Source organism: Pan troglodytes, chromosome 15, assembly GCF_028858775.2.
Source record: "Pan troglodytes isolate AG18354 chromosome 15, NHGRI_mPanTro3-v2.0_pri, whole genome shotgun sequence".
NCBI classification, from domain to species: domain Eukaryota; kingdom Metazoa; phylum Chordata; class Mammalia; order Primates; family Hominidae; genus Pan; species Pan troglodytes.
In genome coordinates this window covers 47143969-47166955 of record NC_072413.2, presented here as the reverse complement: position 1 = coordinate 47166955, position 22987 = coordinate 47143969, and the positions used below count along the sequence as shown (strand labels likewise).

General features: G+C 39.8%; 1 protein-coding gene across 1 annotated transcript in view; it reads left to right on the top strand.

Moving 5' to 3' along the window:
- The window catches only part of LOC134808295 (putative uncharacterized protein CCDC28A-AS1), a 340334-nt gene extending 317853 nt beyond the window's left edge, over positions 1–22481 (top strand). The window contains exon 4 of the mRNA XM_063792905.1: positions 19289–22481. The gene's annotated coding sequence lies outside the window, so the exon portion shown is untranslated. The remainder of the gene's footprint in view (positions 1–19288) is intronic.
- The last annotated feature ends 506 nt before the right edge of the window (positions 22482–22987 follow it).

Here is a 22987-nt window from a genome sequence, read left to right as displayed (position 1 = left end):
AGCACTTTTTCATATACCTGTTGGCTTCTTATTTCTTTTCTGGAGAAGTGATTATTCAGGTCTTGTGTCCTTTGTTTATTTATTCATTTGTTTGCTTGAGACAGGGTCTTGCTTTCTCATCCAGGCTGGAGTGCAATAGTGCGATAATGTCTCACTGTAGCCTCAATCTCTCCGGCTCAAGCAATCCTACCACCTGAGCCTCTGGAGTAGCTGGGATTATGGGTAAATGCCACTATGCTTAGATATTTTTTTTCTTTTGTAGATACGGGGTCTCACTATGTTGCCTAGGAAGGTTTTGAACTCCTGGAATCAAGCAATCCTCCCTATTTGGCCTCCCAAAGTGCTGGGATTACAGGGTGAGCCAATGTGCTCAGATGTCCATTAAAATAAAATGGATTATTTTTTTTTTGCTGTTGGATTGTGAGATTTTCTTATATATTTTGGTTGCTAACTTTTATCAGATATATGATTTTTGAGTGTGTTCTCTCAATCCATAGGCAGGGTTTTCATTTTGTTGTTTGTTTCCTTTGTTGTGCAGAAACTTTTTGGTTCAATGTAGTTGATTTGTTTTTGTTTTTCCTGAGCTTTTAGTATGATATACAATAAATCATCGCTGTGGCCAATGTCATGAAGCGTCCCACCTATATTTTTTTCTAGGAATTTTATAGTTTCAGGTCTTATGTTTAAATATTTCATCCATTTTAAGTAAATTTTTGTGTATAATGTTAAATAGGGGTCCAGTTTTCATTCTTTTCATGTGAATAACCAGTTTTTTCAATACCATTTATTGATGAGAATATCCTTTCCTCATTGCATATTATTGGCCTGCTTGTCAAACATTTGTTGGCTATATATGCTTGGGTTCACTTTTGGGCTCACAATTCTGTTTCACTGGTCTATATGTTTGTTTTTATGCCAGAACCATACTGTTTTGATTGCTATAGCTTTGATCCAATACGAGGCAAAAATGCATGCTCTCACTACTTCTATTTAGTATAGTACTGGAACCAGCAACAGCAATCAGACAAGAGAAAGAAGTAAAAGGCATCCAAACAGGAGAGGAAGAAGTAAAATTATCCCTGGTTGCATATGACATAGTCCTATATATAGAAAAACAGACTCTACCAAAATATAGCAAATACATAAGAAACAAAGGAACAAAAGGCTGTTAGAACTAATAAGTAAATTTAATAAGATTGCAGGATACAAAGTCAATCAGTTGCCTTCTTTATACCAGTAAAAATCTACACAAAAACAAAATCAAGAAAATGATCTCATTTACAGTAGCATAAAATATAGAAATAAATTTAACCGGGAAGAAAAATATTTACACACTGAAACTGATAAAACATTGAGGAAAGAACTTGAAGAAGACATAAATCAATGGAGAAATACCCTGCATTCACAGATTTGAAGAATTAATATTGTTAAACATGTCCATCTTACCGTAAACAATTTATAGATTCAATGTATTCTCCATCAAAATTCCATGACATTTTTCACAGAAATAGAAAAAGCATTTCTACAGTTAGTATGGAACCACCAAAGACCTCTAATAGCCAAAGCAATCTTGAGAAAGAACAAAGTTGGAGGCCTCACACTTTCTAATTTCAAATTATGTTACAAAGCTGTAGTAATCTCCCAACAATAATTGTGACTGTACTAGGGCTCACGATAGCTCTTCCTTGTTATGGCACTGGTTATAATCCTCATACCTGAATATGTCATACAGACACTATCTTCACTCTCCAGCCAAACACAACTGCTCCTTAGATTTTAGGTGTGTGCTACTTTCCATCACTACCTAGTAATACCATTTTCAAATTGCAGAGGATAATTCCGTGAGAGCTGAAATTACCAAAAAGAAAAGAAAAAAATCAGTGAGTGATTCTTTTGGTGGTATAATTTTTTTTTCTGAAAATATTCAGAATTAAAAGTGGATAAAGCTGCTATTTTTCATTCTTTTAAACAAAATCTCCCTTTTAAAAATGTGGAAGATTTTTTTTTCTTAATTTTGAGAGGCATTTTCCTAATATAATTCTTTCAAAGAGCACATGGATTAAGGAATTTGGTCATGTGTTCTTCCACAAGATTATCTGCCTCATAGTAAATAACTCCTGTGAACAACAGAATGAGCCTTTGAGGGCAGGGTAATGGACTGGCAGGCCCTGTATGTATAGGTATCAAGTGCTTTAGCTCAAAGCACTGATTTGAAGTAAATTTCTCTGCATCTCTCATCTGATACTCTACTCTTGGCAGCATTAGCTGAGCTAAAATAGTGACTGACCCCCAGAAGCTGACAAAGAAACATTTCAGAGAGGGGAAATTAATTTATTCTGACTGCTTGTCAAGCAACAGCCTAACTAGCCTCATCTTTTTGCTCTAAAAGGTGCAAGATTCTAACCTTTGCTTCTACAGCATCTGCATTAAGTAACAAAGTGGCAAAGCAGTTTGATCAGGAGGAATATGCATCAGTATAGCATCATTAATAATAGCAGCGAGTACTTAAAAGCAGTGATCTTTTGAGATCAGGGGCCAGATGGTCAGATAAATTGACCTTCATTTCTCTCCTATTAGCAAAAATGTCCTTTCTTTTTAATTCAAAATGATTTATCAAGGAAATGAATGAATTCTCTAAACTTTCATATGTGATGCAGAGCTCTTGTAGCACATTTCTACTTGAGACAGATTTAGGAGGACTTCCCATGACTTTCTTCACAATAGGCTTATCAAACACATTTTTGATATGGGGAGTGTGGAACTAGAGACTTGGGAAGTTCCCTGTTAACCATAGGAAAATTTTTGGATCACTATCTTTTTCTTTTCTTTATTTTTTCTTTCTGAAGTTCACTGTAACTATACTTCATATGTGATCTAAGCCAACCATCCAAAGGGAGTGGTTTTGTGTACTGCATGGTGCTGAAGTGGAGGGCACAGGATCTAACAACAGCTATAATGACCTTTCAAAAAAGCAGATTGAATTATGTCAACTCCGTGGCTTGGGCTCTCCCGCAGCTTCCCATTGTGCTTAGTATGAAATCTAGAAATCGTTATTGTGTCCCCCAGGTCCTCTGGAACCAGCTCCTTCTTACTTCTCCGACTGCATCTGCTCCAGCCACTCTGGCCTTCTTGCTATTCTTCAAGCACCCCACACTTCCTCCAGCCTCAGGATCTTCCCACTTGCTGTTCTTTCTCCTTGGAATACTTGCCCTCAGATTCCCAGTTTCCACCAGCAGGTTCTTCTTCATCATTCAAGTCTCAGCTCAGCTATCACCCCAGCTCAAGCATCACCTTATTCTTTAGCCCTCCCTGAACACCCAATCTAATACTGCCTTTTCTTCTCTCAATCTCTTATCATTATATTAATTTATTTCCTTCATAATATTTATCACTATCTGTAATGCCCCAAGAGAAAGATTTGAGCCTAAGTAGTTTTCTTGGAGGTGATCTTAGAAAGAACAGGTGGGGGAGTGTGGAAGTAAGTATGGGAAGCAATGGAAGCCAATGCAGGGTGCCTGCTTTGGGAAATTGGGGCTGTTGCCACTGGGGAACTCTGGGTGGCAGTGTAGAAGACTTTGCTTCAAAGTTGTCCCACCTGAAAGGTGAGGGAGCTGGGGTATTTATCCACTAACTCTAATTGGTTATTGGTTGAGGGCTGTTGCTGAGACTATCAAGTCCCCAGCACTTGAGGCGGGCCTGTCCTGTGTGGGGGCCAGGTTCACCAGAGAGAGTCTTGGGGGAAAGTCATGGGTGCTTATAGGAGGAAGTGGTAGGACTGGCATGCATGAGAATGGGAATACACAGGTCATATGAGCAGGCAGAGACAGTGTCCACTGCGCTTTTGTTCATTTATGTTTGTTCTACTTTACTGACTGTTCCTCTCCCCTAGAATGCAAGCTCCACGACACCAGGGAGATTGACTATTTTGTGTTCCCCTGGCACAATGCCCAGAATAAAATAGGCATTCAATAAACATTAGTCGAGTGAATGAAGAGACATGAAGTTTCAAGAGGAAAACATATAGCTTTTTATATTTATTTCATGTTAAGGTAGGTGACACTGATATGGCAGATTCAGGAAGGAAGAGATATTAAGTGAGACCTGGAAATGGCCAAAAAATTCAGGGTTTCTGACTGGGGAGGGGTCAGGATTTGCATGGTATACTGGAAAGGCCATCAGAGCCTGGTCTAGATTGAGATTTAGACTTCGTAGGAACACTACCTGTGGAAGTGGCTGCAGTCAAAACCCTCACACTCTCTGGGATTCTTTTCCTTCAAGCTACTTTACCTGCTTCACAGAAATATTAAGATAATAAAAGGAGATAACAGATTGGAAAGCACTCCTGAAAGAAGTACTCTTATGGAGAAAGCTACTATTTAACTGTTGGAAATATGTTATGTTCAAGTTAAAATTGTTCAGAAGTGCTTAGTCCCTTTAAAAAGTGATTGCTGCTGGCAATAGCCATTTTGATGGACAGCTATTGCCTCCCAGCTGAAGGGAGTAGAATAATCAATTTCCATGGTGTACCTGATGACCTGTGGCTGAAAAGAGAGACTCAGGGGTGATCGGGTAACACTTATCTCATAGAAGGCTGGCAGCCTGGGAACATGGGGACCCATGAGAGATGTGCTCAGGTAATGCCGGGAATTCATATCTCCATCTGATCTGGAAATCCATTTTGATAAAGTGAATAAGCCAGGGGAGCAGGGAAAATAGAACTGCAGAGGGAAACAGCTTCTTAATACAGTTAGAACCAGGTAGAGAGGAGAGTTTTACTTTTGGCAAGGGAGTTTTGGTATTCTGACTTATCATTTGAAGGGCTTTGATAGCTAGGCTGCCTGGATACTTGCAGGGCTGCGGCTGAAGTGAAAATAGGCAGTGGCTCCGAACCCACCCACTCTGGCTGCATCTACACTTCAGGGGGCCTCCAGTCAATTGCATATGTCAAAGCCTATAGAACCTCCATCATCCCAACAGCCTGGAAGTCCAAGTTCTATCTCCCTCTGTAAACTCCCAGCCCCTGGTCATCTTGGGTTGCATGCTGAGAGAGCATGGCCTGGTCAGAGAGGACAGCCCAGGAAAAGGGGGTTGTACATGCCCTGGGAATGGGAGTCTTCTTTTTTAGGCAGAAAGTTCCTGGGTATTGGACTGTGGTCTGGAAAAAGGGAGGCAGGTCTAGGTGGGAAAATCCCTAGATCTCTTCAACTCTTTACTCCATGGGGAGAGATATAGCCAGGAAAAGCCCATGAGGGTGGGCCCTATTAAATGTGACATTTGACAGCAAACTGACATTGCCCCTGTTAGTAAAAGCCAGGACAGCTAACTGCAAAAGTCCCTAATTTTCCAGTGGGGGAGAGGATGGCAACTCTAGGCATCTGCTTATAGGAAGAGAAAGGTAAGTAGAGGCAAACTCTCCAATGGGTCTCCATGTGACCCAGAGTAAAATCATAGTTTTTGTAGTGGCTACAGGGCTATGCCTGATCTGCCAACCCTCTGTCGTATGGCCTCTCTGACTTCATCTACCCCGTCCCCATTCCCTGCCAGTACACTCTGCTCCATTCACACTGGCCTCCTTGCTGAACTTCAGAAATGCCAGGTACATTTTCTTTGGCTTTTTCTCCTATGTGGAACACTCCATGTGTGATGGTTAATATTGAGTGTCAATTTGATTGGATTGAAGGATGCAAAGTATTGTTCCTGGGTGTGTCTGTGAGGATGTTGCCAAAGGAGATTAACATTTGAGTCAGTGGACTGGGAAAGGCAGACCCACCATTAATCTGGGTGGGCACCATCTAACCAGCTGCGAGCACAGCCAGAATAAAAGCAGGCAGAAGAACGTGAAAAGACTAGACTGGTTTAATCTTCTGGCCTACATCTTTCTCCTGTGCTGGATGCTTCCTGCCCTCGAACATCGGACTCCAAGTTCTTCAGTTTTGGGTCTCTGACTGGCTTCCTTGCTCCTCAGCTTGCAGACGGCCTATTGTGGGAACTCACTTGTAATCATGTGAGTGAATATTCCTTAACAAACTCCTCTTTCTCTATACATCTATGCTCTTAGTTCTGTCCCTCTAGAGAACCCTTACTAATACACCCTGACAACTACTTGTGCACCCTTTGTACAAATGTCACCCTATCATTCACCTAACCTGAGCAGCCTATTTAAAATTGAATCCAGCACTCCTGATTTCTTCATCCCCTCTGTCCCTCTGTTGCTCCCACATAATACCCCCAACATCTGCCACCTTCTTGGATACCTGATGACTTACTTATTGAGGTAGTGTTACTATTATTTTATTTTTTGTCTATCCCTGCCCTTGGGAATGTAAGCATCATAAAGGCAGGCTCCAGTACCCAAAGGAATGCTTGGTACACAGGAGATGCTAAACACATCTTTTTCAGATGAATGAAGTAACTAGCAAATAACAATAGGAATTCTTAAAAAAGATTATCAGTTTCTTAAAATATCTAGGATTTGTAATTTCTTAAAATTATTGCCATATGCAGAGGGATAATGTGTGGATATTCAAATGAAGGCTTTTCCTTGTTATCATTTTTCTTGTGGCCTTGTGGATCTCTCTTGTTGAGCCAGTAACATCATTTTCTCTGAGAGTACAGACTCAGATCAGAGCAAAGAGCCAAAGAAGTCCACAGGAGGCTCTGGAAATCTATAATAAAATTGCCTCAGAAGAGAGACTTAAAATGTGGAGATTTGATTGTGTACATTTTGTCTTTTCCCTCTACCCCTTTTGATTTTTTCTTTTTCACTTTTGTCTGCTTTCTTTTCTCTTTCCTTTCCTCCTTCATACTTTGGAGCAAGGCGCTATGTTAGGACTGCAGGACTCAGAGATGGATAAGGTCAGTTTTCAGAAGATGACAGTTTGGTGGGGGATTTCTACAGGAAGAAATCATCAGCATTATATGGAAAGTGCTCTCATGGAGGCATGCCAAAATACTGTAGAAAGAAAGACCTTGAAGGATGACTAGAGTGACCTGATAAGGGGCTGCCAGGGGAACACTGGGGCAGATGGGAAGAATTCCATATCTCAGAGACTGGGACGAATATGTGGTGATTGTTTCCAGATATTTAAATGATTTTAGGCCTGAAAGACAATTTTTGATTATTAAAAAAATTATCATCTTGAAAGTCCTATTTCCTACACATTCTGCATAAATTCTGTCTCTATCTGTGTAGTTATATATTAATATGTACATATCAGTTACAATATCTGTAAAGATATCACTATATCAACAACACCAATAGTAGTAATTATACCAACTACGATGCCAGGCACAGTGCCAAACTCTTTATTCCTTAGAACACACCAAGGCAGAAGATAATATCATTATTCTGATTTTATAGTTGGGGAAACCAAAGCATCATGAATGAAAAAACACACAGTGATATCACGATTTAACAAGTCTTACTGTAACTGATTGTTCATGTGTTCTTTCCGCATCACCAATATGTCTTATAAATACATTTATGTTCTAAGATGAGGAAAAGATGTATGTGCCAAAATACGCTGCTGGAAAAGTGGCTAAGTCAACAAGCATAAATGTGTACATTCTAGAGAAGTGGTTGCTTTAAGATGCTCCTAAGAATGGAGAGGACTCAGTGACTGCTGCCTGTGTCTTAAATGTCAGGTAGAGATTTTCTGTGATGAACAGAAACAGCTGCTTTATAATAATGCTCAAAATAAGGCCCAATTTCCTTATAGTAGACTATTTAAATGAAGCTATTAACATTTTATTTTGTGGTTTTAGAGAATTTTAGTGCTCAGCGAGTTAAAGAAATGGTAGCATGGTGCCTGTGTTGGCCTGGTGTGGTGGGGATTTCCTTGAAATAATTTGTCAGTGAGATTTAATTCTTCTAGCCTTTTTTTGTTCTTATGTCTTATTCCTGTTGAATTGTGGTAATGGGTAGTGGTTTTGAATACTTCCCAATTATTCCTGTAGCGCTTTATGCTAGCCAAAAAGTGCCAGGAGGCACACATTCTTTTCTATTCACATTCCCCAAAGCCTTGTAATTCAATTAATGCTCTGATAACTAGATCATGATTCCCAATCATGGGATTTTGAGACATTTCAGATGATCTCCAGTTGTCTGTAGGGATGCAAAAAATGTGAAGTTCTTCAATATTTTTCAAATGAGATGTATTTTGTTATTATTATTATTAACATGGGATGAATTATCTGTATACGGCTTGAAAAGTCGATGAGGGACCAGTAGCCTTTTTGCGTTGATCAATGAGTAACTTTGGCTATTCCTCAAAGAGCCCACGACCACATTGCATAACTGCACCTCTATACTTGCAGCCATGTAATATATTCAATGAGAATCTGGAATCTTAGAGAACATGAAATGCAGGGGTGTGCTAAGTGGGCTTTATTGTATTTGTCTTTTATATTTGTGGGTTTCTGTATGCATATAGTTGCTGAGTAAATAGTAATTCTGTAACTCCTTGATAGAACCCAGCTTTCCTCATTTCCACCTTACTCAGTTTCATCAGTTCTCTGCTTTGACCCGCATATATGGGTGTGTTTAATTGGAAGGAACTGAAGATTCCTATGCCCACATTGTTTTACCTGTAACAGTGGTATGCTCCTCAAAGATTGTATAACAGAGAGGTTCTATACTGATAACACTAGGTATATTCAATGGGCATTTTTTTCTGAAGAAAATAAGAAAATTTTCACAATTAAGCCTGTGTATCTTAAGAACACATAGAAATAAACTGTAAGCTCCTTGAGGGTAATTTCTGTCTCATTCTTAATTAGATCCCCAACATGTGAACATATTAGGTACCCCAAATATTTGAATGAATGACTCATGTATAAAAGCAATGTTTAGCATGATGATGGATATGGGATAGATGTTCAGTAACTACTTATTGACTTAGAGGAGAATCCTGAATCTTCACACTGGGAAAGGAACTGTTATAACTGGAGTGGCTTTCTAAGGCATGGGTGTAGGCATGGAACTGAGTAAGGTGAGATGTAGTTTTTCACCTACTCTTTTCTTCCTCTTCTCCTCCCTGTTTGCTCCATTTATTATCATTTTGCTGTTATAAGCAGCTAATTCAGAATCCTTTGTGATTTAACACCATAGGCAAATGTATTTCAAAGTTGCTCCTTACAGTAAAACCTTGAACTTCCTGCCATAGTATATTTTAAATTTACATCTCAAAACTCACTGTGAAGGGACTGCTTAAATTTTGAACTGTGCCCAGTGCCTAGAGTCGTGAGTGCATGTGGGCCAGGCGCGGTGGCTCACGCCTGTAATCCCAGCACTTTGGGAGGCCGAGGCGGGTGGATCACGAGGTCAAGAGATCGAGACCATCCTGGCCAACATGGTGAAACCCCGTCTCTACTAAAAATACAAAAAAATAGCCGGGCATGGTGGAGGGCGCCTGTAATCCTTGCCTGTCAGGAGGCTGAGGCAGGAGAATGGCGTGAACCCGGGAGGCGGAGCTTGCAGTGAGCTGAGATCACGCCACTGCACTCCAGCCTGGGAGATACAGGAAGACTCCATGTCAAAACAAAAAAAACATGCATGTGCCCAAAAGAGTTTACAACATTCACAGCAGAAGCTTTAAACTTTCACTTAAAGGTTAGAGAAAGTTGGCTGGATAGCAAAAGCAAATTTATTTAAATACCATTTTTACACTCTTTTCATAATAGTAACATTCTATCTTTTTTTTTTTACAATGATTTATAGGCATTGGAGCAGAACAGGGGAGTCAGGAAAAAAAGCAATTAACGAGTAAAGGAAAAAGTACCAATAGTGAAGGGGAAAAAAAATCTTCTGAAAGCTAAAGAAGAGAGAATAATTGATGGTTCCATTTTAGCTTAATGTTATTTCTGGATCTCTTTTATAATGTGTTATTTACTGCATAGTTTATAGTTGACAGAAAATAAACAGCATTTGCAATATAATGTCTTTAGTTCTGCCATGCACTTGCTCATCCCACTTGCTTGTCAAGTTAGAACTTCAACCAACATCCGTCAACGTCTCCTGTGATGGAGTCTGTTTTTAATAAGCCCAGCACTATAATTACCTTATTGCAAAGTTAAGGCCAAATGACACTTATGATGAAGGTTTCATGGCTAAACAGTGAAGTCAGTGAAGCATATGCATACCAACTGTCAGACAGGAAATAGCTGTTCGAGGATTTGTTTCTTTATTGCTAGATGAGGGTCACTTCATTTGTACTTGGAAACTTTGTCACAACTGCAGCAGGTAGCAGAGAAGGAAAAAGAATAAATAACATAGAGGATAACTTAGAAAGATACCATTATTAACAGATTTTTGAAAAGATGAATTACTGAGCATCTGTGCCCAGTAATGTCTGTGCTAGGTGTTTTCACAAATATTTTTTAACTTAAAACTTCCCAATAATCCAAAGAGTTAAAATATTGTCCAAATTTTGTAGATGGGGAAACTGAGGCTTTGAAAATTTTAAAACTGTGTGCTGGACGCCCTTAGCTGACAACTGGCAAAACTACACCAGCAACCCAGTCTAGAGTATTCAAAGTCCAGTGAGGTTTTCCCTATGTGATAGCTGCCATAAGGTAAAGGATTTGGTCAAGCATGATCCAGATTGTGGTCTGGATGGAAATGAGCCATGGTTTAGACAGGTCCACCTACTGAGTTACTAATAGTAGAAAGGCAGAGAATCAGATAAATGATGATCTTCTCTATTTAATAGCAAAGATCCCTCTCTATTTTACATTGTCTGAAGTTTTACATTTTTGTGACAATTACAATCAACTGTGAATTGATATATCAGTATACATCACATTGCACATCACAGCATCTTTCACCAGAGAAGCTCTGGAAATAAATGGAGTCTTGCTCTCATCTTAGCATGTGTGGATGACAATGACAATGACAGAATGGTGCTGTGTCTGAAAAGTTAGGAGCATCATTTCGTTTAACAGATGATGCAAAATGAATCACTGCATCATTTGACTTAATGCATCATTTGACTTATTTAGTAGTCACCAGGCTACTAAATCTGGGATATTTTTTTCTCCATTTAATATCTCAAGGCAGAAATATGGGACTTCTTTTCTACTCTTCTCTTGAGGTATTTCCAAGCAATAGTAAGAGCATCAGATTCTTCCCCCAGTTTCCCTGAGGATTCATGTTGGATCAACCTCAAGAATTGCTCTGCTGCACATCTTGGAAGAGGAATGCTCTACTTTTCAATGGAGTGCTTAGCATCGGTGGCATCAGACTTGAAGTTAATTTACTGAATAGGGTATTTTGATTCTCAGGACTAATTCACATCAGGACAGGGTTTTAAAATAATGAATTGATGCAAGGTAAAAATAACTTTTAAATGTTTTGGTTACAAAATCAATGTTAAAGAAAGTTGTATTTCAGGCTATGGAAGTTAATATTCAGTCATTGCCCTGATACACCAGCAAAGATGGAGACTGTAGAAATCAAACTCTTGGCTCTTCAATGGCATCTCTATGTAATGCCTGTCATCTCTGTATAACTCCTCAATTGAGTTATCAAGTACCACTCAGGATGTGAAAAACAATTAGGAAGTCAACTAACAAGTGGATTGCTTGAAAGCAGGAGCCCTCTCTCACTACATAACACATACTGTTCACCCCTTCTCTTCTCCTTAGTCTGTTGCTTCTGAGGTTAGGAGGTTGAAAGGGCCTGGAGATTGGCTAGATCAATGTGGTGATGGTGGGGTCACAGGACTGATTTGGCTTCTCCTAGTAATCAATGGAGGGGGTATCTGGCCATCAGTTTTCTACAGCTTTCTTTAGAATGTGGAGTATTTGATGTCACTGTCATCAGTTTTGTCTTCAAGCCACCATTTCTGAGGTAACAGGTTAAGTTCCCCCTCAACATTTGGTTATATTCACATGTCTTACCCAGAGACACTGAGGTTTCCTGTAATTTCTCCTAAGAGTACTGGTATCAAGAATTTGCAGTCCTGGGCTTTTTATGTCCCACTACTTCTTCTAGTCACATGATCTTTTTGTGGTTTTTAACCTTGCTCATATCAAGACCAAGTGCATAACTGATGTGAATAAGGTAAATTTAGTTTGGCAGGAGGAAAGCATTAGCAAGGAGATCACTGGAATGCATTCTTTCCCAGCATTGGAGGGGGAGGATTCACTTCTGTTGTGTCCAGCCTTCTTGTGGATTTAAAAATCATCCATCTTGAGTTGATTTTTGTATAAGGTGAGAGATGAGGATCCAGTTTCATTCTCCTACATATGGCCTGCCAGTTTTCCCAGCACCATTTGTTGAAAAGGGAGTACTTTCCCCACTTTATGTTTTTGTTTGCTTTGTTGAAGATCAGTTGGCTGTAAGTATTTGGGTTTATTTCTGGGTTCTCTATTCTGTTCCATTGGTCTATGTGCCTATTTTTATATCAGTTCCTTGCTGTTTTGGTGACTATGGCCTTATAGTGTAGTTTGAAATCAGGTAGTGTGATGCCTTGAGATTTGTTCTTTTTGCTTAGTCTTGCTTTGGCTATGTGGGCTCTTTTTTGGTTCCATGTTAATTGTAGAATTGTTACAAAAATCAACTCAAGATGGATTAAAGACTTAAACCTAAGACCTGAAACAATAAACATTCTAGAAGATAACATTGAAAAAACCCTTTCTAGAAGTTGGCTTAGGCAAGGATTTTATGACCAAAAACCCAAAAGCAATTGCAATAAAAACGAAGATAAATAGCTGTGACCTAATTAAACTAAGAGCTTTTGCACGGCAAAAGGAACAGTCAGCAAGAGTAAACAGACAATCCACAGAATGGGAGAAAATCTTCATAATCTATACATCTGACAAAGAACTAATATCCAGAATCTACAATGAACTCAAATAAATCAGTAAGAAAGAAACAATCAATCCCATCAAAAAGTGGGCTAAGGACATGAATAGACAATTCTCAAAAGAAGATACACAAATGGCCAACAAACGTATGAAAAAATGCACAACATCACTAATGATCAGGGAAACGTAAATCAAAACCATGATGCAATACCACGTTATTCCCGAAAGAATGGCCATAATCAAAAAAACAAAAAACAGTAGATGTTGGCGTGGATGTGGTGATCTGGGAACACTTCTTGTGGGAGTTCAGTCAGGCTGGTGGGAAAAATTTTAAGATGAAGTTATAGGATATAGACACAAAACTTGGAAGGCCGGAAGGTTTTGCAAAAGTCTCAGGCTAGGGTTATGGCTGAAAGCAGCCTAATCCTTACCTTGAGCTAATAGCTTGGGGCACAGATACAAAGGAATGTAGAGTAGTTTATCTAAATAGCTTGTTTACTCATGTGGTCCTAAAATCAACCTTTGATCATTTGTGGGCAAGATGGCCCTCTTCAGGGTGGGGATGACCACAAGTGTGTTGACTCAAAGTCTTTGTCAATTAAATCTGTACTAAATAAATGGAAGCGTTGCCAGCTTGGAAGGGGCTGCAAACTCTCTTTGGCCCCTAGTGCCAGCAGCCCCCAGCCCACTCTTCCACTGAATATCGGTGTCTGAGTACGTGTCTCATCCGTCATGCACCTGGGGTCTGCGGGACAGACCCCCGCTACTTCTGCACTGCTGATTGGAATGTAAACTAGTACAGCCACTATGGAAAACAGTGTGGGGAAGAGTGGGAGGGCGCAAGGGATAAAAGACAACAAATATGGTGCAGTGCATACTGCTTGGGTGATGGGTGCACCAGGTTCTCACAAATCTCTACTAAAGAATTTACTCATGTAACTAAATACCACCTGTACCCCAATAACTTATGAAAAAATAAAATTAAAAAATAAAAATCAAAATCATCAATCATATTGTGTCATTTCTAACATCCACACTGGGTACAACAATAAAATGACAATAAGATTACATTTATGCAAATGTACCACAGCGTACAATTTTTTTTTTTTTGATACAGGGTCTCTGTCACCCAGGGTGGAGTGCAGTGTGGGGCCTATGAATCTGCATTTTCATTATTCTTCCCAGGGAATTCTTAAACTCACTAAAGTTTGAGAATTACTGATGTAAAATAAGCTGAAAGCCCATGCACACTTGTGATGGAAATGATTTAGGGAAATGTTATCATGTGATAGAAGCCCTGTCATGTCAGGGCTGAGTGTTGTGAATAAATGGTTTTTTTTTGCAAAAACCAGAGTTGTCAAGAGACATTATTTGGCTGTCTCAGGAAGAGCCTCATGGGATGGAGTCTTCATGGTTTTGGGGCCTGGACACCTACTTTGCATGGGCAGAAATTAAATTGGATGTTTTTGCCTGCAGGGAGACTGACTCGTGCTAATAAATTCACAAGAGACTTACTGGTAAAAAGACTACTGCTTTATGAATTTGTGGTAGAAATTATACCTGGTTTAAGAACCAAGACCACATTGGTGGGTCCCCTGGAGACAGGATATACATCAAGTGACTCAGTGAACAGTGAGTTATCAAACTCATTAGTAATTGTCTGCGTACTAGTCTACTTCTCTTACTAGACTGAGCTCTCTTCGAGCATTTTATTCCTGGTATCTCTCTCATGTACTGAAGTGCTCATTACAAAATCAACACTTATTGGAGAACTGTTGAATGAACAGATGAATGATTCTAAACCAAGGGGATCAAATAATCAGAGGCATACTTATATTGATCTGGGCCAATAGGATGGATTGCTCTTCATACCAGGAATATTTCTGCCTACTAAAAGAGTATCCTCTGTCCTTTGCATTTGTTAAAACTGTGATAAATTCTTACTTCTGCCTCCTCTTCCTGCAGGTCCCCACTTTATGCTGGACATAGCTCTATCTCATACTGTCAAGGTAAAATCCATGTGGATAGATAATGCTTCATTGACTTGTTTCATAAGTTGTTGTTTAGTTGGTATCCTGATGTCAACTTGAACCACCTTACTAAATTTGAGAAACATTCAAATCTAGTTTAAATAAACATAATTTTGGGGGTGGCTTTTTTCTTACCTCAGAGAATAAAAACTTTCTGGCCTTGCTTTTATATTCTGGGACATTTCTTATTTGCTCTTTTATATTCTGTTGCAGCAGATTGTCTCTAGTATTTTTGGTAAAAAAAAATTTGTGCAGAGGTTTTTCAATGAGATATTTACTAATGGGAAGTGCATAAGAACAGTGCTTAGAGGTACTTAAGGTATGTCAAGGGTTGAAGTGTCCAAAAAGACAAGGTATGTTTTGTATCAAATACACACATGTGTTTCTCTGGTGTGAAATACAGTCAGTGAAATACTCTTTTTTAAATTTTTTTTTTTTTGAGATGGAGTCTCACTCTGTCACCCAGTCTGGAGTACAGTGGCGTGATCTCGGCTCACTGCAACCTCCGCCTCCCGGGTTCAAGCGATTCTCCTGCCTCAGCCTCCCAAGTAGCTGGGACTACAGGCGCCCACCACCACACCCGGCTAATCTTTTGTATTTTTAGTTTCACCCTGTTAGCCAGGATGGTCTTGGTCTCCTGACCTCATGATCTGTCCGCCTCGGCCTCCCAAAGTGCTGGGATTACAGGTGTGAGCCACTGCGCCTGACCCCAAATAATTATTTTTAATTGACACAATAGTTATACATATTTGTGGGATACAGTTTGATGTTTTGATACATGTATACAATGTGTAATGATCAAATTAGGGTAATTAGTATAACTATCACCTCAAACAGTAATCATTTCTTTGGGGTGAGAATATTCAAAATCCTCTCCTCTAGCCATTTGAAACACTGTTAAAATGATGTAACCCCCCTTATCTTGCTTGATTCTTGTGGAGATGGGGCCTTTCTCATAATCATATACCTGAAACACTTAGTAAGACGTGACACCGTGGCCTGTCTTTTCTTCTTCATTGTTTAAAGTCACCTAAGAGACTGGGAATAAAGGAAACAGTGTGAAGAGGAAGTTCCCTGAGAAAAGAAAATGTTCATTGCTGTGAAATTGATAAGATCTTTCAAACATTTCATATACAGGAAAATAAAAAACTGAACTCATATAGATATATATGTGTGTGTGTCTGTATATACACATAAATAATATTCATATCTATGTAATCTCATAGGCAGCGGAGAGCCTTTTATTCATTTAATAGCAGCAAGATCTCAATAGCTCACAATTTCTAGACATTTGGGCTAGAGCACAGAATGTGTGTGTGTGTGTGTATGTATACTTTTTTTAAACACTAACGCTAAACACTAGAAGCTCAACAAGGCCCTTTAATGAGTAAAATATCTTGTCAGAGTAGAAATAGAGCAAAATTAAGTCAATTTTCTTCACCTGTTGGTGAATAGGATTAGCTTTAAAAAGGAATACAGGAAGCTTTTGATCAAATACAGTACCAAAAATAAATAGCTTCTCAATATTCTGTTATCTGCCTATCTCATAATAAATGGAAAATATGAATTTTTTGTGTGTGCAGATTTCTCTAGGAAATTTTTTCTTTGCTTATTACTTCTTCTTTTGACCATGACTCAGTCAACGAAAAGCATAAAAGCCTAAGTTCAGAAACTTATGATGTGCATAATATGACATCAGTAGTGATGAATGAATAATAATTTAAAAAATGAAGACTTTCACTGTGCAAGAGATTTAATTGTATTTTTTTTCACCTGATGGTTCTGTGAGTTATTAGATTTTTCCCTATTAGACATTATACAATAAATTGTTATGTGCACTTGTCAGTAAATGACCTGTTACATGTATTTATCATTGAAAAATATAGGAAATAGCATATCTGGAAACATTTATTAAAAGAGCATCCATGTCTATTAGTGTTGTTTTTTAAGAAAAAACAAGAATCCAAAGATGTTTTCATGGTCTGCCTTTTTCTATTTGTAAGTCTATTAAGAGCTGGGTATTTCAGCTACCCACATCTTTGTAGGTGATTGCAATTATGGGCTGTATTGAAATTCTACCATAATTTTGTAAATACCTCAATTAACTCAGTAGCAGATTTTTTTTTGAGTTTTAGTAAAGCTCAAAAAAGCTTAGTAAAGCCTTACGGGTGTGGAAGAGGGTGGGGAGGGATACTTAGTTTCAAAAAGAACGGAATTACTTGAAAACAATCTATATTCATCCAGAAGTATTCCTGAAGCTTCGGAGTTGAGAATATCAGTCTTAGAACTCACCTGAAAATCCTTGCTCTGGGACATCCCTGGACAATGTTTTCGTTTGTCTCTGTGAAACTCTGTGAAAGTATCTGGAAAGAGAAACTTTTGTGAAACTACTGAAAGGGAAACCCAGAGTCATCCCTGGGTGAGGGAAATTGTGAGTTGGAATTTAGGTATGTCTTGGCTGAAAACATCACACTTTTAAATTTTTTATTTTATTTTTTATTTTTTTCTTGAGACGGAGTCTCGCTCCGTCGCCCAGGCTGGAGTGCAATGGCATGATCTCCACTCACTGCAACCTCCGCCTCCCGGGTTCAAGCTATTCTCCTGCCTCAGCCTCCCGTGTAGCTGGGATTACAGGCACCCGCCACCATGCCCAGCTAATTTTTTGTATTTTTAGTAGAGATGGGGTTTTGCCGTGTTGGCCAGGCTGTCACACTTTTGTAAAAGGATAGCTCAGTTTGTTAAATGCCAGAGTTCTCATTCACTTGGTAAAAAATGTTTAATAATGTTAAGCCTAGATTGGCACATGTCTAAGTAAAGTTGACCCTTTCTGAGATTGTGTTTAGAGCCATACTTCTGGATGGCCAATAAGATAAGTCCTTTGCCATTTTTACAAAAACGGATAGGGTCTACACAGTTGGATTTCTGATTGGCCCTAATTAAAATTTTATGACATCTCTGCTATAGAAGTTCAGGGATAAGAACATGTAGTGTGTGTTTTGGGAAATCACGGAGGTCAGCAAGGTTCTGAAGTCTGGGCATGGTTCTTTGGGTAGACTGAGAGGGTACAGACATGACAGCCAGAGAGAACACAGAGGTGAAGGACAGGGCGCATGTGCAAATGGGCTGATAGGAAGAGAGGGTTCCCAGCATACCTACAGGCTGTGGAGGTTGGGGTTCTAATAGAGGGCTTTTAGAACTTCCCAAGAGAAGTTTGTATTCAGCAAAATAGGCAAAAAGTCAGGCTATAAATTATATATTGAAGAAGGGAGAGAGGAGTGTGAAGAATGTTTTGGCCTAATGGTTGGAGCAGATGGGGAGAGACTGAAATCAGTCCTCCTGTAAGGATAGACACCTAATTAGTGGGTCTGCCCCAACATTTGCATAACTTTAATTCTGTTTTCTCTTTCATTATTTAATACACATGGCAGCCCCTGGTCTAATGCCTGAGCCCATTGTCTTCCCACCCTGAGCACAGTCCTGTTCTGGAGGGGACTTCTGGTTTATGACTGTGGACATTCCAGTGGGCAAATCCAAACTCTGTCAACCACCTCCACTCTACCCTGAAATACCCATACCATAGTCATGGGTTAGAGCTAAGGATGTGGTCACTTGTGTTGCTGTCTGCCCTCAGGAGAATGAACCCAGGAAGATGCATATGTAGGCTTCAGCTCAGGGTTGTTTGGGCATCTGGGGTGAGGTCTAGGAGTGGGGAGGCACAGCTCTAGGTAGGTTTGGGCTTATCCCTTGGCCTTAACCCCCTTTTCAGCCTGTGTGGAGAGGCTTAGCTGGCGGATGGTCAGAACAGGGTCCTACGGGCAGGGGCCTGAGTTACAAGCCTTAGTTGACTGATTCTAGGTATAGCAGTGCTTATTAGTATGTTTAGAGCCTGGAGACATTATGAAATATATATAGATATCTTAACCTATTATTTCATTCCTTTAATTAACTTTCACAAAAGCTCTGGTATATCTTTGGGAAAAAAACACTTTTTGGGACTAACTGAAGGAATAGTTTCTTATTTTTATTGAACTTCTCACATGATTTCTTATGGTTTTTCTAAAAAGGGAGGAGCAGAGATGTAGGGCCAAGCCTTACCAATTTTCCATGTATGGCTCTAATATTTTTCTTTTACTTTTTCAGGAACATATTGAGCACCTTTTCTATAGGGCATCTTTCAGAATCTGTACTAAGAGCAGATCCTACAAATATAAACAAAATAGACATAGCTCCTTTTCTCAAGGAACTTACAGTCTAGCAGGAGAGTCAGTCTTTAAGTAAATAATCAAAAGATCACACAAATTGATGTAATTTCAGTAGTCAGTGTAGTTGCTGACAATGTAGGTAATTATAAAGGACACAATCAAAGGATATGACATAGACTGCAGGGTCAGAGAAAGCTTCTTTGAGGAAGTGATTACTGAATTAACTGAGAGGTAAACTTTTCTTTCTAGAGCACACAGCTGTTGCTAAGACCATGGAGGAATATTGACTGTTCAAGGAACCACAAGAACGCAAAGAAGGAGGAACAAATGGGGGATGATGAAATAAACAGGCAGCAGGTAAAATACGTAGATCATTTAAAGAACTTGGAGGTCTTCTAAAGGTTTTTATCCTAAAAGAAATAGTAAGCCATGGAGAAGCTTATGTAAAAAAGGGCAGGATGCCACGGTCAGATTTGCATATTTAAAGGACATTTCTGGCCTCATAGTGGAGAGAGAGGGGATGGGGTGCAGGAGGAGGCCAGACAGGAGGTTTGTGCAGTACAGGGAAAGATGATTATAAGTTGGATGAAAGATGGTGATCATGGAGATGGGGAGAAGTAATGGATTTGAAAACTGGGAGGCAAAATTAATCAGACTTGAGCCAGGAGATTCCAAAGATGATTCTCAACAATGTCTTGGGACTTCTCTCTTTGTCAACATTTAATGGCTGGTAGACGAGAATGAGCCCACAAATAAATTTAAGATGAAGGAGGAAGGAAACCAGGAGAGTGTGATCCACAGGCCAAAGGAAGATTAATTTCAAGAATGTTTTGAAGTGTGTAAATAAAATGAAGTCTGAGAAACATCCTTTGGATTTAGCACTGTGGAGATAATTGGTAACTTTAGCAAGTATTGTTTCAGTAAAACAATAGAGGAAGGAGGCAAAATTAATTGGTTAAGATGAAAGAGGTAAAGCAATATGGATTACGACAGAAATTTGGCTGGAAAATGAAAATGAGATAAATATCTCTTTAAGTGTAAGGAAGAATTTTTTTTTAACTATAGCAACTTAAGGATGTTTGAATTTCTAGAAGAAGATCCAGGAGAGAGGGAGAAATTGAATATACTGCAGAGAGAGGCTTTCCCTTATCTTGGCATTCATCAATATTCATTGCTTCATGAAAACTTTTCATACTCTGGAAAAATTCTGAGAGTAAGAATTTGAGAACTTTGCAGCAATAGCAATAGCAGTTGGGATTGTGCTGGGGTAGAAAAACCATCAAGGAGAAGGAGTGACAGCTTTGATAATTGAAGGACCGATTTAGAATTCAAACACTCCATTGTTTGCAACTGCAGCAGAGCTTGTGATTATGCTGAGTGGGGATGTGACTTACATAGACCAATTTCATAAAGTCTTTTATTCCTTGGGGTCCCCGGAACAGTGCTACTGTAAGTGTCTGTGCCAGTTTCTGAAGCTTGACTTACTCCATTGAAACCACAGGAAGAATGTTATTTGATTTATGAAAGGAGTTAGCCAGCCATTCACCTAATTTTGGAACAGTGACAGGAATAGGAGGAAAGAAAAAGGATATTGAACCAGAACTGTACAACTTGCAAGTTATCGAGATGCTGAAGGAAGACAAAGATTTTTTAATATTTAGAGTCATAACTCATTCAAATAAAGTTAAGAAATCAATTTTCAGGACAATACAAACTCACTAATGCAGACAGACTTTAAGGGGTGGATATATTTCAAAAAGTTTAAACTATAGAATATAGGGAAAGCTAGGTTAGCTACTTTAAATCCATTCTGGAATGAGAAAAAGAAAAAGAATGGGTTTCTTTTAAGTACATGAAATTACTCTATAAAGAAAGCATTAGCATTTCTAGTTAATAAACTGGTAACTTATTTGCATAGAAAAAAGCAATCACAAAATGCTAAATTTCTTACACACTTGGTTTCCTTCATTCAGTTAAACATGCTTTCTGCAGCTTCACCCATAGTCATTTGCATAACAAACTTTAACAACAGATAGGGGAGAGGAGCGAAGATGGCTGAATAGGAACAGCTCCGGTCTACAGCTACCAGCGTGAGTGACGCAGAAGACAGGTGATTCCTGCATTTCCAACTGAGGTACCGGGTTCATCTCACTGGGGAGTGCCAGACAGTAGGTGCAGGACAGTGGGTGCAGTGCACCCTGTGTGAGCCGAAGCAGGGCGAGGCATCGCCTCACCTGGGAAACGCAAGGGGTCAGGGAATTCCCTTTCCTAGTCAAAGAAAGGGGTGACAGATGGCACCTGGAAAATTGGGTCACTCCCACCCTAATACTGCACTTTTCCAATGGGCTTAAAAAACGGCACACCAGGAGATTATATCCTGCATATGGCTCGGAGGGTCCTATGCCCACGAGTCTTGCTGATTGCTAGCACAGCAGTCTGAGATCAAACTGCAAGGCGGCAGTGAGGCTGGGGGAGGGGTGCCTGCCATTACCGAGTTAGTTGTTTGATTAGGTAAACAAAGCGGCTGGGAAGCTCGAACTGGGTGGAGCCCACCACAGCTCAAGGAGGCCTGCCTGCCTCTGTAGGCTCCACCTCTGGGGGCAGGGCACAGACAAACAAAAAGACGGCAGTAACCTCTGCAGACTTAAGTGTCCCTCTCTGACAGCTTTGAAGAGCGTAGTGGTTCTCCCAGCATGCAGCTTGAGATCTGAGAATGGGCAGACTGCCTCCTCAATGGGTCTCTGACCCCAGAGTAGCCTAACTGGGAGGCACCCCCCAGTAGGGGCGGACTGACACTTCACATGGCTGGGTACTACTCTGAGACAAAACTTCCAGAGGAACGATCAGGCAGCAGCATTTGTGGTTCACCAATATCCACTGTTCTGCAGCCACCGCTGCTGATACCCAGGCAAACAGGGTCTGGAGTGGACCTCTAGGAAACTCCAACAGACCTGCAGCTGAGCGTCCTGTCTGTTAGAAGGAAAACTAACAAACAGAAAGGACATCCACACCAAAAACCCATCTGAATGTCACCATCATCAAAGACCAAAGGTAGATGAAACCACAAAGATGGGAAAAAAACAGAGCAGAAAAACTGGAAACTCTAAAAATCAGAGCACCTCTCCTCCTCCAAAGGAATGCAGCTCCTCACCAGCAATGGAACAAAGCTGGACAGAGAATGACTTTGATGAGTTGAGAGAAGAAGGCTTCAGATGATCAAACTACTCCGAGCTACAGGAGGAAATTCGAACCAATGGCAAAGAAGTTAAAAGCTTTGAAAAAAAATTAGATGAATGGATAACTAGAATAACCAATGCAGAGAAGTCCTTAAAGGACCTGATGGAGTTGAAAACCAAGGCACGAGAACTACGTGACGAATGCAGAAGCCTCAGGAGCTGATGCGATCAACTGGAAGAAAGAGTATCAGTGATGGAAGACGAAATGAATGAAATGAAGTGAGAAGAGAAGTTTAAAGAAAAAAGCATAAAAAAAAAATGAACAAAGCCTCCAAGAAATATGGGACTATGTGAAAAGACCAAATCTATGTCTGATTGGTGTACCTGAAAGTGATGGGGAGAATGGAACCAAGTTGGAAAACACTCTGCAGGATATTATCCAGGAGAACTCCCCCAATCTAGCAAGGCAGGCTAACATTCAAATTCAGGAAATACAGAGAACGCCACAAAGATACTCCTCGAGAAGAGCAACTCCAAGACACATAATTGTCAGATTCACCAAAGTTGAAATGAAGGAAAAAATGTTAAGGGCAGCCAGACAGAAAGGTCAGGTTACCCACAAAGGGAAGCCCATCAGACTAATGGCTGATCTCTCGGCAGAAACCCTACAAGCCAGAAGAGAGTGGGGGCCAATATTCAACATTCTTAAAGAAAAGAATTTTCAACCCAGAATTTCATATCCAGCCAAACTAAGCTTCATAAGTGAAGGAGA